Here is a 14,453-nt window from a genome sequence, read left to right as displayed (position 1 = left end):
CGCTATGTGAGACGGGGCCTTTAGATTATAGGACTAAATAGATAGGAAAAAATGCTTTGCCTTTAGACCACCTCTTTAATGCTCCGGGTACAGGTGACAGGGTAATATTTTTATTTTTTGGGTGGGGTTTTTTTTTGGGGGGTGCGATCTTCTGATCACTTACATTATATACTGTAATACTTTTGTTTTGAAGTAAATAGTAAAAATGATGTTCTCCTATGAAGCTTAGTCTATAGCTGAGCTTCCTTGGAGCAGTAAGATGACATCCACACAGGGCCGGCCCGAGAGATTACGGCGCCCTAGGCGAAACTATTTTGTTGCGCCCCTACAACTTTTAACATACCTCCCAACTTTTGAAGATGGGAAAGCGGGATAAAGTTTGCGGCGCGCCTCTGACCACACCCATTCATAACTAGCCACACCCATATCCATGTCCCAACCACACCCATTTAGCACTGCTGATCACACTGTTTCATAAAGAATAATTATAAACAAAAAAATATGGCCACACAGTGCTCCATACTGTATAATGGCCACACATGATGCTCCATACTGTATATTTGCCACACATGATACTTCGTACCGTATAATGGCCACACATAGCTACTCCTACACACGCGGCTGCGCTTCGTACACACGTGCTCCGCTCCATACACCTAGTACACATGCGGCTCCGCTCCGTACACCTCGTACACATTTAGCTCCGCTCCATACACCTCATACACACACGACTCCGCTCCGTACACCTTATACACACACGACTCCGCTCCGTACACCTCATACACACGGATCCGCTCCATACACCTCATACACACACGGCTCCGCTCCATACACCTCATACACATTCAGCTCCGCTCCATACACCTTTTGCCTTTTGAAAAGATTTTTTATAATTTTTTCTATTTTTTCTCTGGCGCCCCCTTAGGGTCGGTGCCCTAGGCGGCCGCCTAGTTCGCCTATACGTTCGGGTCGGTCCTGCAGCCACAGGAGCTTTCAGCAGACCCCCAACTGGATAGGATGCCGGTGCATGTTTAACTTCTATGCCGCTTTAAGTGATTGACAGCAGTAGTAAAATGGTTAAACTGCAGCGATCAGAGCGTACTTTAGCCAGAGCAGTTACAGCCAGATGCCGGCTACATGACACAGCCGGCACCTGCTGCGTTAGTAGCAGCCTGTGATGGAAATGGACATTTTAGTAAATATGTGTTGAACAATTTATGGTCTAAAATTCAATATTTCTTGCTAATAACAAAGAGATAACTTAAGACACTTACAATGATACAAACATGGAGGAATTAAGTTATAGTCCCTTCTGCCGTTTTGATAGTTGGCTCTTGCCGAAGTCCACTGTTGCTGTTATATCTTCTGCACTACTTTTCCCAGACACTCTCTTTTCAAAAGTGATGGCGATAGACTTCTTGGTGAATGTCCCAGTGCACAAAACGCTTCTGCACCGAAATTATAAATTTTTTATATCTAGTGAAGGTGACATGGTGCCTCGGCCTAAATAGGAATACAATGGACAGACCCAGGGGTTATGGCTTCAAATCACTGACATATTCTGTGGGCTACAACCCACATTTAGGGATTTTGCCAAAAACTTAATTTCCAGGATTTGCATGGATCTCTTCATGTTGGCATCCGAAATGCTCAAATCACCATAAGTGACAGTTTGGGATCAAATGAGCATTAAAGGTGGCAGCTTCCTGCACTACAGAGGTAGGGGTAAGGTCCTTTTATTTTGTGTGAAGTGACTGAAGATCACATCTACATCCTCAGATGTTAATGGACAAAATAAGTATGATGATTATTTTTTATGTTATTACTTTTGCTGTTGATGTTTTTCAATTCTAGATGTTCAGTCGTCGACCACTTTGTTAGAAGCTTTCGCTTCTTTTACGACAATAAGACGACTGATGGCAGCGGTTTAGAGACGCAGAGCTCTCTTTTGAGTGTTGGTGTTTCTATTGATGGATGGATGAAAATGTTATTTTTACAGGTGATACTCGGATGTTACATCCACAAGATGATTTCTAGGTCTCTTGTCTCTACTTGTGTGGCTACTGAGACTTTAATTACAGGATCAGTGCTCGTGCTTTTGGAGGCCACTTGGACGTCACTGAGGTCCTCCTCACTTACTTGGGTCCCAACGGTTTTGTATTTGGGGACTGGTGGATGAAGCTTTGCTGATCCAGGCTTTTCCTTAAAAAAAATCCATAAATCTCCTTTTTATAGTTTTAGAAGGTTGTTTTGTCATCTTTATAGGACTTCCCTCCCTGACTGACCAGGGCAGCTTCTCAATCAGATCCACCTCAATTTGATTCAATTCACTACATACATACAATTGGCATCCATCCTTTCGAGAGGTGACTTTAGGTGTCACCGCATATACAGTACAACATTATACAGCAGTATAAAATCCATAGCAAGATTTCTCCAGAGGGACAAACTATTTCCAGCTATAAAAAATAAATTCATTTTTCATAGTATGAACTTTAAAGCACAAAACCTTGAAGATTGAAGAAAAATCTGACCTCCCAGAATAAAGGCACCGCCATGGGCACATATTTTACTCCCTCCTTTGGTAATCTTTTGCCTTTGAAAAGGCACACAATATGTCTACACACACATGGTCTGATAATATTGTGTTATATAAGCGCTTTATCGACGACCTATTTCTGAAATGGAAAGGTGCGTCATCGGAGACTGTTGAGTTTGTAAAATATTTTAATAATAATGACTGGGTTCTCGAGTTCACTAACTCTAACTCTGAAAAAAAGTATTGAGTTTTTGGATCCAGATGTCATGGAAGAAATTAACTCAATAATCACTAAATCTTCAATTCACAAGTAAATTGTGCCCTAAGTGAATACAGATTTTCCCAATACTTTGATATGACAGTTGGTGCTCATAGAATTCTATGGAAAACTGTAACTGTTGTAAATGTATGAATATCAAGCATCACATCACCACATTCACTAGCAAAGTGACCGCTGAAGTCTCCAATATAACAAAATTCTTAAATTGTACGTCTAGTTTCGTCCTCTATTCCCTTGAGTGTGAATGTGACCTACAATATGTAGGCAGCACCCCTGGCTTGACCGGTGGTGTACACTAATGTTCATTTATATCTAGGTTTTTTATATATTTATTTACTTACTAGATGGAGGTCCAGTGCTATCGCATCGGGAGGGCGGTAATGTCACGATGAGAGCAGGCTTTACAGCTGTGAGAATCTCTCCCCTCCATGTGCTCACCCACTCTCTCTATTTCTCCATGTGCTATCTTCTCCCATCTGTGCTCTCTGAGAAGCCATGTTGGTATTGATATTTGCTTTTTAAAGGGGTTTTCGCACGAATGAAAGTTCATTTTAAAATTTGTCTGTGTTTGACCGTGTACAGAACATACCACAGCTCCTGGGCAGGGGAGGAAGCAAAAGACAATACTGACATTACAGCAGGAGATCGCAGAGGATACATTTTGTGATGTAAAATATTGTTTAACCCCTTCATGACCCAGCCTATTTTGACCTTAATGACCTGGCCATTTTTTGCAATTCTGACCAGTGTCCCTTTATGAGGTAATAACTCAGGAACGCTTTAACAGATCCTAGGGATTCTGAGAATGTTTTTTCGTGACATATTGGGCTTCATGTTAGTAGTAAATTTAGGTTAATTTGTGCGTTTATTTGTGAAAAAATCAGAAATTTGGCGAAAATTTAGAAAATTTCGCAATTTTCAAATTTTGAATTTTTATTCTGTTAAACCAGAGTGTGACACAAAATAGTTAATAAATAACATTTCCCACATGTCTACTTTACGTCAGCACGGTTTGGGAAACAAAAAAATTTTTGTGCTAGGAACTTATAAGGGTTAAAATTTGACGAGCGATTTCTCATTTTTACAACAAGATTTACAAAACCATTTTTTTTACGGACCACCTCACATTTGAAGTTAGTTTGAGGGGTCTATATGGCTGAAAATACCCAAAAGTGACACCATTCTAAAAACTGCACCCCTCAAGGTGCTCAAAACCACATTTAAGAAGTTTATTAACTTTTCAGATGCTTCACAGCAGCAGAAGCAACATGGAAGGAAAAAAAGAACATTTCACTTTTTAGTCACAAAAATGATCTTTTAGCAACAATGTTTTTATTTTCCCAAGGGTAAAAGGAGAAACTGGACCCTGAAAGTTATTGTACAATTTGTCCTGAGTACGCCGATACTCCATATGTGGGGGGAAACCACTGTTTGGGCACACGACAGGGCTCGGAAGGGAAGGAGCGCCATTTGACTTTTTCCATGAAAAATTGGCTCCAATCTTTAGCGGACACCATGTCGCGTTTGGAGAGCCCCTGTGTGCCTAAACATTGGAGCTCCCCCACAAGTGACTCCATTTTGGAAACTAGACCCCCCCAAGGAACTAATCTAGAAGTGCGATGACCCCCAGGTGCTTCACAAATGGATCCGTAAAAATTAAAAAGTACTTTTTTTTCACAAAAAATTTATTTTAGCCTCAATTTTTTCATTTTCACATGGACTACAGGATAAAATGGATACTAAAATTTGTTGGGCAATTTCTCCTGAGTACACCGATACCTCACATGTGGGGGTAAACCACCGTTTGGGCACATGGCAGGGCTCGGAAGGGAAGGAGTGCCATTTTGGTTTTTGAAAGAAAAATTAGCTCCAATTGTTAGCGGACACCATGTCACGTTTGGAGAGCCCCTGTGTGCCTAAACATTGGAGCTCCCCCACCAGTGACCCCATTTTGGAAACTAGACCTCCCAAGGAACTAATCTAGAAGTGCGATGAGCACTTTGAACCCCCAAGTGCTTCACAGAAGTTTATAACGCAGAGCCGTTAAAATAAAAAATCATTTATCTTTCCTCAAAAATTATTTTTTAGCCTGCAATTTTTTATTTTCACAAGAGTAACAGGAGAAATTGGACCCCAAAAGTTGTTGTCCAGTTTGTCTTTAGTACGCTGATACCCCATATGTTGGGGGAACCACTGTTTGGGCACACGACAGGGCTCGGAAGGGAAGGAGCGCCATTTGACTTTTCAATTAAAAATTGGCTCCAATCTTTAGCGGACACCATGTCGCGTTTGGAGAGCCCCTGTGTGCCTAAACATTGGAGCTCCCCCACAAGTGACTCCATTTTGGAAACTAGACCCCCCAAGGAACTTATCTAGATGCATAGTGAGCACTTTGAACCCCCAGGTCCTTCACAAATTGATCCGTAAAAATGAAAAAGTACTTTTTTTTCACAAAAAAATTCTTTTAGCCTTAATTTTTTTCATTTTCACATGGGCTACAGGATAAAATGGATCCTAAAATGTATTGGACAATTTCTCTTGAGTACACCGATACCTCACATGTGGGGGTAAACCACCGTTTGGGCACACGGCAGGGCTCGGAAGGGAAGGCACGCCATTTTGCTTTTTGAAAGAAAAATTAGCTCCAATCGTTAGCGGACACCATGTCGCGTTTGGAGAGCCCCTGTGTGCCTAAACATTGGAGCTCCCCCACAAGTGACACCATTTTGGAAACTAGATCTCCCAAGGAACTAATCTAGAAGTGCTTCACAAGAAGTTTATAACGTAGAGCCGTTAAAATAAAAAATCATTTATCTTTCCTCAAAAATTATTTTTTAGCCTGCAATTTTTTATTTTCACCAGAGTAACAGGAGAAATTGGACCCCAAAAGTTGTTGTCCAGTTTGTCCTGAGTACGCTGATACCCTATATGTGGGGGTAAACCACTGTTTGGGTACACGTCAGGGCTCGGAAGGGAAGTAGTGACGTTTTGGAATGCAGACTTTGATGGCATGGTCTGCGGGTGTCATGTTATGTTTGCAAAGCCCCTGATGTGCCTAAACAGTAGAAACCCCCCACACATGACCCCATTTTGGAAACTAGACCCCCCAAGGAACTTATCTAGATGTGTGGTGAGCACTTTGAACCCCCAAGTGGTTCACAGAAGTTTAAAATGCAGAGCCGTGCAAATAAAAAATAATTGTTCTTTCCTCCAAAATTATATTTTAGCCCGCAATTTTTTATTTTCACAAGGGTAACAGGAGAAATTGGACCCCAAAAGTTGTTGTCCAGTTTGTCCTGAGTATGCTGATACCCTATATGTGGGGGTAAACCACTGTTTGGGTACATGTCAGTGCTCGGAAGGGAAGTAGTGACGTTTTGGAATGCAGACTTTGATGGCATGGTCTGCGGGTGTCATGTTATGTTTGCAGACCCCCTGATGTGCCTAAACAGTAGAAACCCCCCACACGTGACCCCATTTTGGAAACTAGACCCCCCAAGGAACTTATCTACACTGTGTGCAGAATTATTAGGCAAGTTGTATTTTAGAGGATTAATTGTATTATTGATCAACAACTATGTTCTCAATCAACCCAAAAGACTCATAAATATCAAAGCTTAAAATTTTTGAAAGTTCCAGTTTTTTTGTTTTTTATTTGGCTATCTTGGGAGGATATCTGTTTGTGCAGGTAACTATTACTGTGCAGAATTCTTAGGCAGCTTAATAAAAACCAGATATATTCCCATCTCACTTGTTTATTTTCACCAGGTAAACCAATATAACTGCTCAAAATTTAGAAATAAACATTTCTGACATGCAAAAACAAAACCCCAAAAAATTAGTGACTAATATAGCCACCTTTCTTTATGCTGACACTCAATAGCCTTCCATCCATAGATTCTGTCAGTTGCTTGATCTGTTTACGATCAACATTGCGTGCAGCAGCCACCACAGCCTCCCAGACACTGTTCCGAGAGGTGGACTGTTTTCCCTCCCTGTAGATCTCACATTTTATGAGGGACCACAGGTTCTCTATGGGGTTCAGATCAGGTGAACAAGGGGGCCATGTCATTATTTTTTCTTCTTTGAGACCTTTACTGGCCAGCCACGCTGTGGAGTAGTTGGAGGCATGTGATGGAGCATTGTCCTGCATGAAAATCATGCTTTTCTTGAACGATACCGACTTCTTCCTGTACCACTGCTTGAAGAAGTGGTCTTCCAGAAACTGGCAGTGGGTCTGGGAGTTGAGCTTCACTCCATCCTCAACCCGAAAAGGTTCCACAAGTTCGTCTTTGATGATACCAGCCCATACCAGTACCCCACATCCACCTTGCTGGTGTCTGAGTCGGAGTGGAGCTCTCTGCCCTTTACTTGATGCAGCCTCTGGCCCATCCATCTGGCCCATCAAGAGTCACTCTCATTTCATCAGTCCATAAAACCTTTGAAAAGTCAGTTTTATGATATTTCTTAGCCAAATCTTGACTCTTGACGTTTTATCTTATGTTTCTTGTTCAAAGGTGGTCGTTTTTCAGTCTTCCTTACCTCGGCCATGTCCCTCAGTATCGCACACCTTGTGCTTTTTGTTACTCCAGTAACTTTGCAGCTCTGAAATATGGCAAAACTGGTGGCAAATGGCATCTTGGAAGCTTCATGCTTGATTTTCCTCAATTCATGGGCAGTTATTTTGTGCCTTTTTTGCCCAACACGCTTCTTGCAACCCTGTTGGCTATTTGCCATGAAACGCTTGATTGTTCAGTGATCACGCTTCAAAAGTTGTTTGGCAATTTCAAGACTGCTGCATCCCTCTGTAAGACATCTCACAATTTTGGACTATTCAAAGCCCATCAAATCTTTTTTCTGACCCATTTTGCCAAAGGAAAGGAAGTTGCCTAATAATTAAGCACACCTTATATAGGATTTTGATGTCATTAGACAACACCCCTCCTCATTACAGAGATGCACATCACCTGATTTACTTAATTGGTGGTTGGCTCTCAAGCCTGAACAGCTTGGAGTAGGACAACATGTATAAAAAGTATCATGTGATCAAAATACAACTTGCCTAATAATTCTGCACACAGTGTAGATGTGTGGTGAGCATTTTGAACCCCCAAGTGCTTCACAGACATTTATAGCGCAGAGCCGTGCAAATAATTGCAACCCTAACACTAATTGCAACCCTAACCCTAATTCTAACCCTAATTGCAACCCTAACCCTAATTGCAACCCTAACCCTAATTCTAACCCTAACCCTAGTTCTAACCCTAATTCTAACCGTAACCCTAATTCTAACCCTAGTTCTAACCCTAGTTCCAACCCTAACCCTAGTTCTAACCCTAACTCTAGTTCTAACCCTAACCCTAGTTCTAACCCTAACCCAAATTCTAACTCTAACCCTAATTCTAACCCTAACCCTAATTCTAACCCTAACCCTAGTTCTAACCCTAACCCTAGTTCTAACCCTAACCCTAATTCTAACCCTAGTTCTAACCCTAACTCTAGTTCTAACCCTAGTTCTAACTGTAACCCTAGTTCGAACCCTAGTGGAAAAATAAAAGTAAATATATTTTCTTTATTTTATTATTGTCCCTACCTATGGGGGTGATAAAGGAGGGGTTTAATTATATTTTTTTTATTTTGATCACTGTGATAGAACCTATCACAGCAATCAAAATGTACTTGTTATGAATCTGCCGACCGGCAGAGTCGGCGGGCGCACTGCACATGCGCCCGCCATTTTGGAAGATGGCGGCACCCATGGTGAAGACGGATGGACACTGGAGCTCGGTAAGTATGCGGGGGGGTGAGATCGGACTGCGGGGGGAGCGGACAGGAGGACGGAGGGGAGCGGAGGACAGTAGGGGACAGGACAGAGGATGGGTGCGGTGGCAGGGACAGATCGCGGTCTCCAGCCATGGCCGATGATATTGCAACATCGGCCATGACTGGATTGTAATATTTCACCAATTTTAATTGGTGAAATATTATGATTGCTCTGAATGAAAGTGAAAGTGTAACGTCAGAGCGATCGTAGCCACGGGGGGGGGGGGTGAAGCCGCCCCCCCTGGGCTGAAGTCCCACTCCCCCTGTCCCTGCAGGTCAGGTGAAATTACAGTTAACCCTTTCACCCGACCTGCAGGAGCGCGATCATTCTGTGACGCAGCATATGCATCACAGGTCAGATTGGCACCGACTTTCATGACGCATACACTGTGTCACGGGTCGGGAAGGGGTTAAAAACAGTCAGTGAAATATTTTATCTGACAGAAGAAATCCTCTGTGATCCCCTGCTGTAATGTCAGTATTGTCTTTTGCTTCCTCCCTTGCCCAGGAGATGTGGTATGCTCCGTACACGGTCAGACACAGACAATTTTCAAAATGAACTTTCGGTCGTGGGAAAACCCTTTAATGTGACCGGCTTCCTCTGCCTGTAGACATGTCGCGCATCTGCCACCGGGATCAGCCGAATGATCCACTGCACCTGCGTGGAATTCGCGCAGGCGCAGTAAATCAGACCGCCACCATCTTTGTGCAGACAGATAGCGGCGGTCACATTAAAACTGCGCATGCGCGCCTCCTGTACAAAAGATGGCAGTGGTCAGTGAATCATCTGGCTGATCCCGGTGGCGTGTTCACGATGGTGTTTCGCTGGTGGTACCACGCAAGAGGCTACGTACAGGGTATACTGTGTATGTGGTGCGTACGGCATATACAGTGTGTGTTTGTGTGTGTGTGTGGTGCGTACGGAGTATACAGTGTGTTTGCGTGTGGTGTGTACAGCGTGTTTGTGTGTCATATACAGTGTGTGTGGTGCGTATAACATATACAGTGTGAGTGTGTGTGTGTGGGGCGACGGTGTGCTGCTGGTGGTACCAGCAAGAGGCTGGTGCAATCAGCAGTTTCCATATTGAGACACCCATCACTTGGGTGTCCCAATATGGAGGTCGGTGAACTTCCGCCGCTTGGAATTTTGGGATACGGACACATCTGGATGTAACAGGATGTGAAGACATTACAAGGTAAGTATACAGGGTGGTCCAAAAGTAGGTGGACAGAAAATAATAACATTTATTTTGATTTATATATAAAAATATATTTACTAACACAAGCATAACATTGACAATTACATTTTATTCTGAACAATAATAAAAAAGCCCTTACATTTTATCAACGCAGGTGCTCACACTGTTTTCCATCACAATTTGCACAGCTTTGACGTCTGCCTCTTACGCTCCGACAAACATTTTTGCACAAGTCTCTTTGGGTATTAATTTCTTGAAATGCATCTCTTATGTAATTTTTAAAATCACTGACACTTTTTGGTTTTTGACTATACACTTTGTCCTTGAGTACTACCCAAAAGAAAAAAATCAATTGGGATCAAGTCTGGTGAACGTGCCGGCGGCCAGTCAAGTGGGCCTCTTCGGCCAATCCATGTATTAGGAAATGTTTCATCAAGATACGCGCGGACTACTCTTGAATAATGTGGAGAGCCATCTTGTTGGAAATAAAGGTCATTTGAATTAGGCTGTTGCTGTAACTGGGGAACAACTTGATTAATTAGAATTTCGAGATACTTATCTCCTGGGACTGTTCCATAAAAAAAAATGGGCAAAAAAACCCAAAACTTGAAACACCCCCCGAACATTGACGCCAGGCTCATGTAGCTGTTGCTCTAATGTTAAATGCATGTTCTCATTATACCAGTAAATACAATGATGTCTGTTAATATGGCCAGATAATCACTCCACACAATGTTATCTAAAATTACTGGATTTTCTTCAGTTTCGATAAGCATAATCTCACTAAACTGCAGCCGCCTGTCTGGATCCAATAAACCATGAATTAGGGTACCGTCACACAGTGAAATTTCCATCGCTGCGACGGCACGATTCGTGACGTCGCAGCGTCGTATGAATATCGCTCCAGCGTCGTAGACTGCGGTCACACTTTGCAATCACGGCGCTGGAGCGATGCCGAAGTCCCCGGGTAACCAGGGTAAACATCGGGTTACTAAGCGCAGGGCCGCGCTTAGTAACCCGATGTTTACCCTGGTTACCAGCGTTAATGTAAAAAAAACAAACAGTACATACTCACATTCCGGTGTCTGTCCCCGGCGTTCTGCTTCTCTCCACTGTGTAAGCGCCATAGCCGGAAAGCAGAGCGGTGACGTCACCGCGTCACCGCTGTGCTCGCTTTCCGGCCGGCAGGCGCTCACACAGTGGAGAGAAGCAGAACGCCGGGGACAGACACCGGAATGTGAGTATGTACTGTTTGTTTTTTTTACGTTTACGCTTGTAACCAGGGTAAACATCGGGTTACTAAACGCGGCCCTGCGCTTAGTTACCCGATGTTTACCCTGGTTACAAGCGAACACATCGCTGGATCGCTGTCACACACAACGATTCAGCGATGTCAGCGGGTGATCAAGCGACGAAAGAAAGTTCCAAACGATCTGCTACGACGTACGATTCTCAGCAGGGTCCCTGATCGCTGCTGCGTGTCAGACACTGCGATATCGTAACGATATCGCTAGAACGTCACGAATCGTACCGTCGTAGCGATGGAAATTTCACTGTGTGACGGTACCCTTAGACGTGGACGATAAGCTTCCACCCAATAGATTTCAGGATTCGCATGATGGAAGCTCGGGAAATTCCCAATTCTAAAGAGACTCTTCTGTGGACTTTTTGTTGTTTATTATTTTCTGTACAGGCTGTTTTGGGTCGACCAGTTTTTGGAGCATTAAGGATTGAGTCAGTGGCATCGGACTTGTCACGAATGCGGTAAATGGTTCGTCTCTTTGGGGCTGGAGGACCAAATGTTTCAACCCAATTTGCTCGAACTGTTTCAGCATTTCCAATACTCTTTTTTAAAATCCATTTTCTTTGATCTGTATTTAAATTATTTGCCGTTATGGGTTATCTAAATTATCTGAAAAGAAAACAGATTTGGGGGAGATTTATCTGTGAAGACTGGATCTGTGAAACTGACTCATTTGCCCTTAGCAACCAATCAGATTCCACCTTTCATTTTTCAAAGAGTCTGTGAAGAATGAAAAGTGGAATCTGATTGGTTGCTAAGGGCAACTGAGTCAGTTTCACTTTACCTCATGTTTGATAAATCTCCCCCTTCATAACCCTATTACACATACTGTCCACCTACTTTTGGACCACCCTATATATTAAGATTTATTAAATAAATCCTGTTTTTACCTCATTGCTTTAATTAATCTTCTGTGTAAGATTCATTTGCTGAATTCAAATTATTGCGATGACATTTTTTGTATGCTTTATATACAGTATACATCACTTTGGCTGCATTTTTTGGGCTTTATCTAAACACTGCAAACCTTTTGTCTTGTCTTTTCATTTGAGGAAGAAGGGAAAGCCCTCGCGTTGTTTTAAAGACTTTTTAATTAAAGAAGTTCCTTGCATTATCCATGGAGGCACCTTTATCTCCTAAATAGAAGAATTAAAGGGGTTGTCCATTGTCCTAATAAGACAACCCTTTAATTGTTTTGTATAACATTAAAAAAGCAGGGCTGCAGCGCCACTCTTGTCCACAGGTTATGTGGGGTATTGCAGTTCAGTCTCAGTCAAGTTGTTTTTGGGAGAAAGCAGCCATGTTTTGGGATTTTGTGACGAAATCTTAATTGTATGAACTCTAGGACAATGTATCTCTGGTCTCATTCACACCCGGTAAGACACTGATGATACGGAGCGTGAGCGCACCTTCTCACCCGTGCCGCAGCACATTGCACACTGCTCGTCTATGAGCTGGCCTGTAACAATGTACTTCTCCATTCATTGAAAAGCAGCGAGATGACTGAGGCACGAGGCACGTTCCTGACAATGCATCGTCCCGGCATGAGGCCGTCATATCTGTGACTCATGCCTCAATTATAGTGATCTGTACTCTGTAATTTCCTTAATTTCCAGGAACAGTTTCAGGTGTTGACATTTTTCCCATGGATTTTTCGGTCCCTGAGGATGTTCTTGTATGTCGGTAATGACACTTCCACCTGCTCTGCTTTATAAATGACGTCTCATTATTCTATGATCTCCTCTAATTGGGGAATTGCATAAATGGTCACACCCTACGGCTGAGTGTAGGACAGGCGATTTCCATCTCAGCAGTGTTTTATTGCTGGGACATCGTTACTCAATTGACAATAAAACGCTTCCTGATCTGTTCTCGTACTGATATGTCGAGTGACAATACACCCTGGACATCCGGTAAAACAGTAATGTGCTACCTGTAGAAGTCAATGACCTCCAGGGCATTTTTTTTTTTTCACCTTAACTTGAAAATAGGACAGAGCGGATGTTACAAGCATTGATGGACTTTAAACAATAGTTTAGATGTAGATTTCCTCCCTGCAGAGGTGAAGGTAACATTTAGTCTGCTTTCACAAATCTAGGTTTGCAAGTACAGAACACGATGAACAGACTGGGGTGTAGTTATCCTGACCCGAATTCGACAGCTTCATAGGAGACCCGCAGATTTATTCATCTGTACCAATATAACTCATTTTTAAATCTGCCCAATTTTGCACATATCACCCCCAAGAGATGCCCTTTCAGCCTCTAGCTATTCTCCAGTTGCTTGTATTAGTCCCAGTGCTCCTGGTCGATCATGCTCAGTGCAGTCTCTCTCGTCTGGCTTCCTGCTACCATTGCTCTGCTTTTCCTCCACCTCTGTATTTTAACTTTATAATACACTCTATGCTCCTCTACACTCTCTGCTCCTCTACTCTTTCTGCTCCTCTACAGTACTATGCCAACCTGATTTTGCCTTCTTCCATCTGCATCAGTATAGCTGTCTGTGTGGTTTTACATGATTGTTAGCTGTTTTTTAGCAGAGATCAACTTTCCTGCACTCTTTCACATAAGAGATGGTAATTACTAGGCCGTACAGAGCTGAGCTGTGTTTGTTGTCTGCTGCTACAGATTATCGATGTGAAACTGCTGCTCTGCTGATGCATATGGCAAAAGATAATCTTTTACCATATGAATCAATAGAGAAGCATTTGCAGTTTCACATCACTGATCTCGCATCAGAGTGCAACAAATGCAACTCTGCACAGACTACCTATTATAAGCTGCGTTGTGGATGAGTGCAGCAGAATTGAGCTCTGCTAGAAAACTGCTAACAATTATGAAAAATCACACAGTTATATTGATGTAGATGGCAGAAGATAAAATATGCTGTTCAGGGTACTGTACAGGAGCAGAAGGTGAATTTTACACTTAGCTTGATTATAATTCAGAGAGGTGGGGCGAGTCAGGAGCACTGCAGCACTGAGGAGAAGCAATTGCTGCTGAGAAATGTAGTTTTAGCTGATAAGAAAAAGACTGGCCATTCATCTACGTGAAGCTGGGAACCGAGAACGGCAGATAGCGATGCAAAAAAATGATACAATGGTACAAGAAATAATCTTTATGTTGGGCTTACTCTGTATAGTAACAATAAGTATGCATTTACTGTGCTTGGTGAAAAAAGAAATGTGATTGTAGGAATAAACCTTTTAAATAATCAATAATTTTTTTGCCTGTGACTTCCACCACTAGGGGGAGCTCCTTACATGAAATGTTATACCGTTAGTATTGAGATTACAGTGATAAAAATCAT

The sequence above is a fragment of the Ranitomeya variabilis genome, chromosome 5 (assembly GCF_051348905.1).
Source record: "Ranitomeya variabilis isolate aRanVar5 chromosome 5, aRanVar5.hap1, whole genome shotgun sequence".
Classification (NCBI taxonomy): domain Eukaryota; kingdom Metazoa; phylum Chordata; class Amphibia; order Anura; family Dendrobatidae; genus Ranitomeya; species Ranitomeya variabilis.
The sequence above is the reverse complement of the archived record's forward strand: the minus strand, read 5'-3'. Positions refer to the sequence as shown.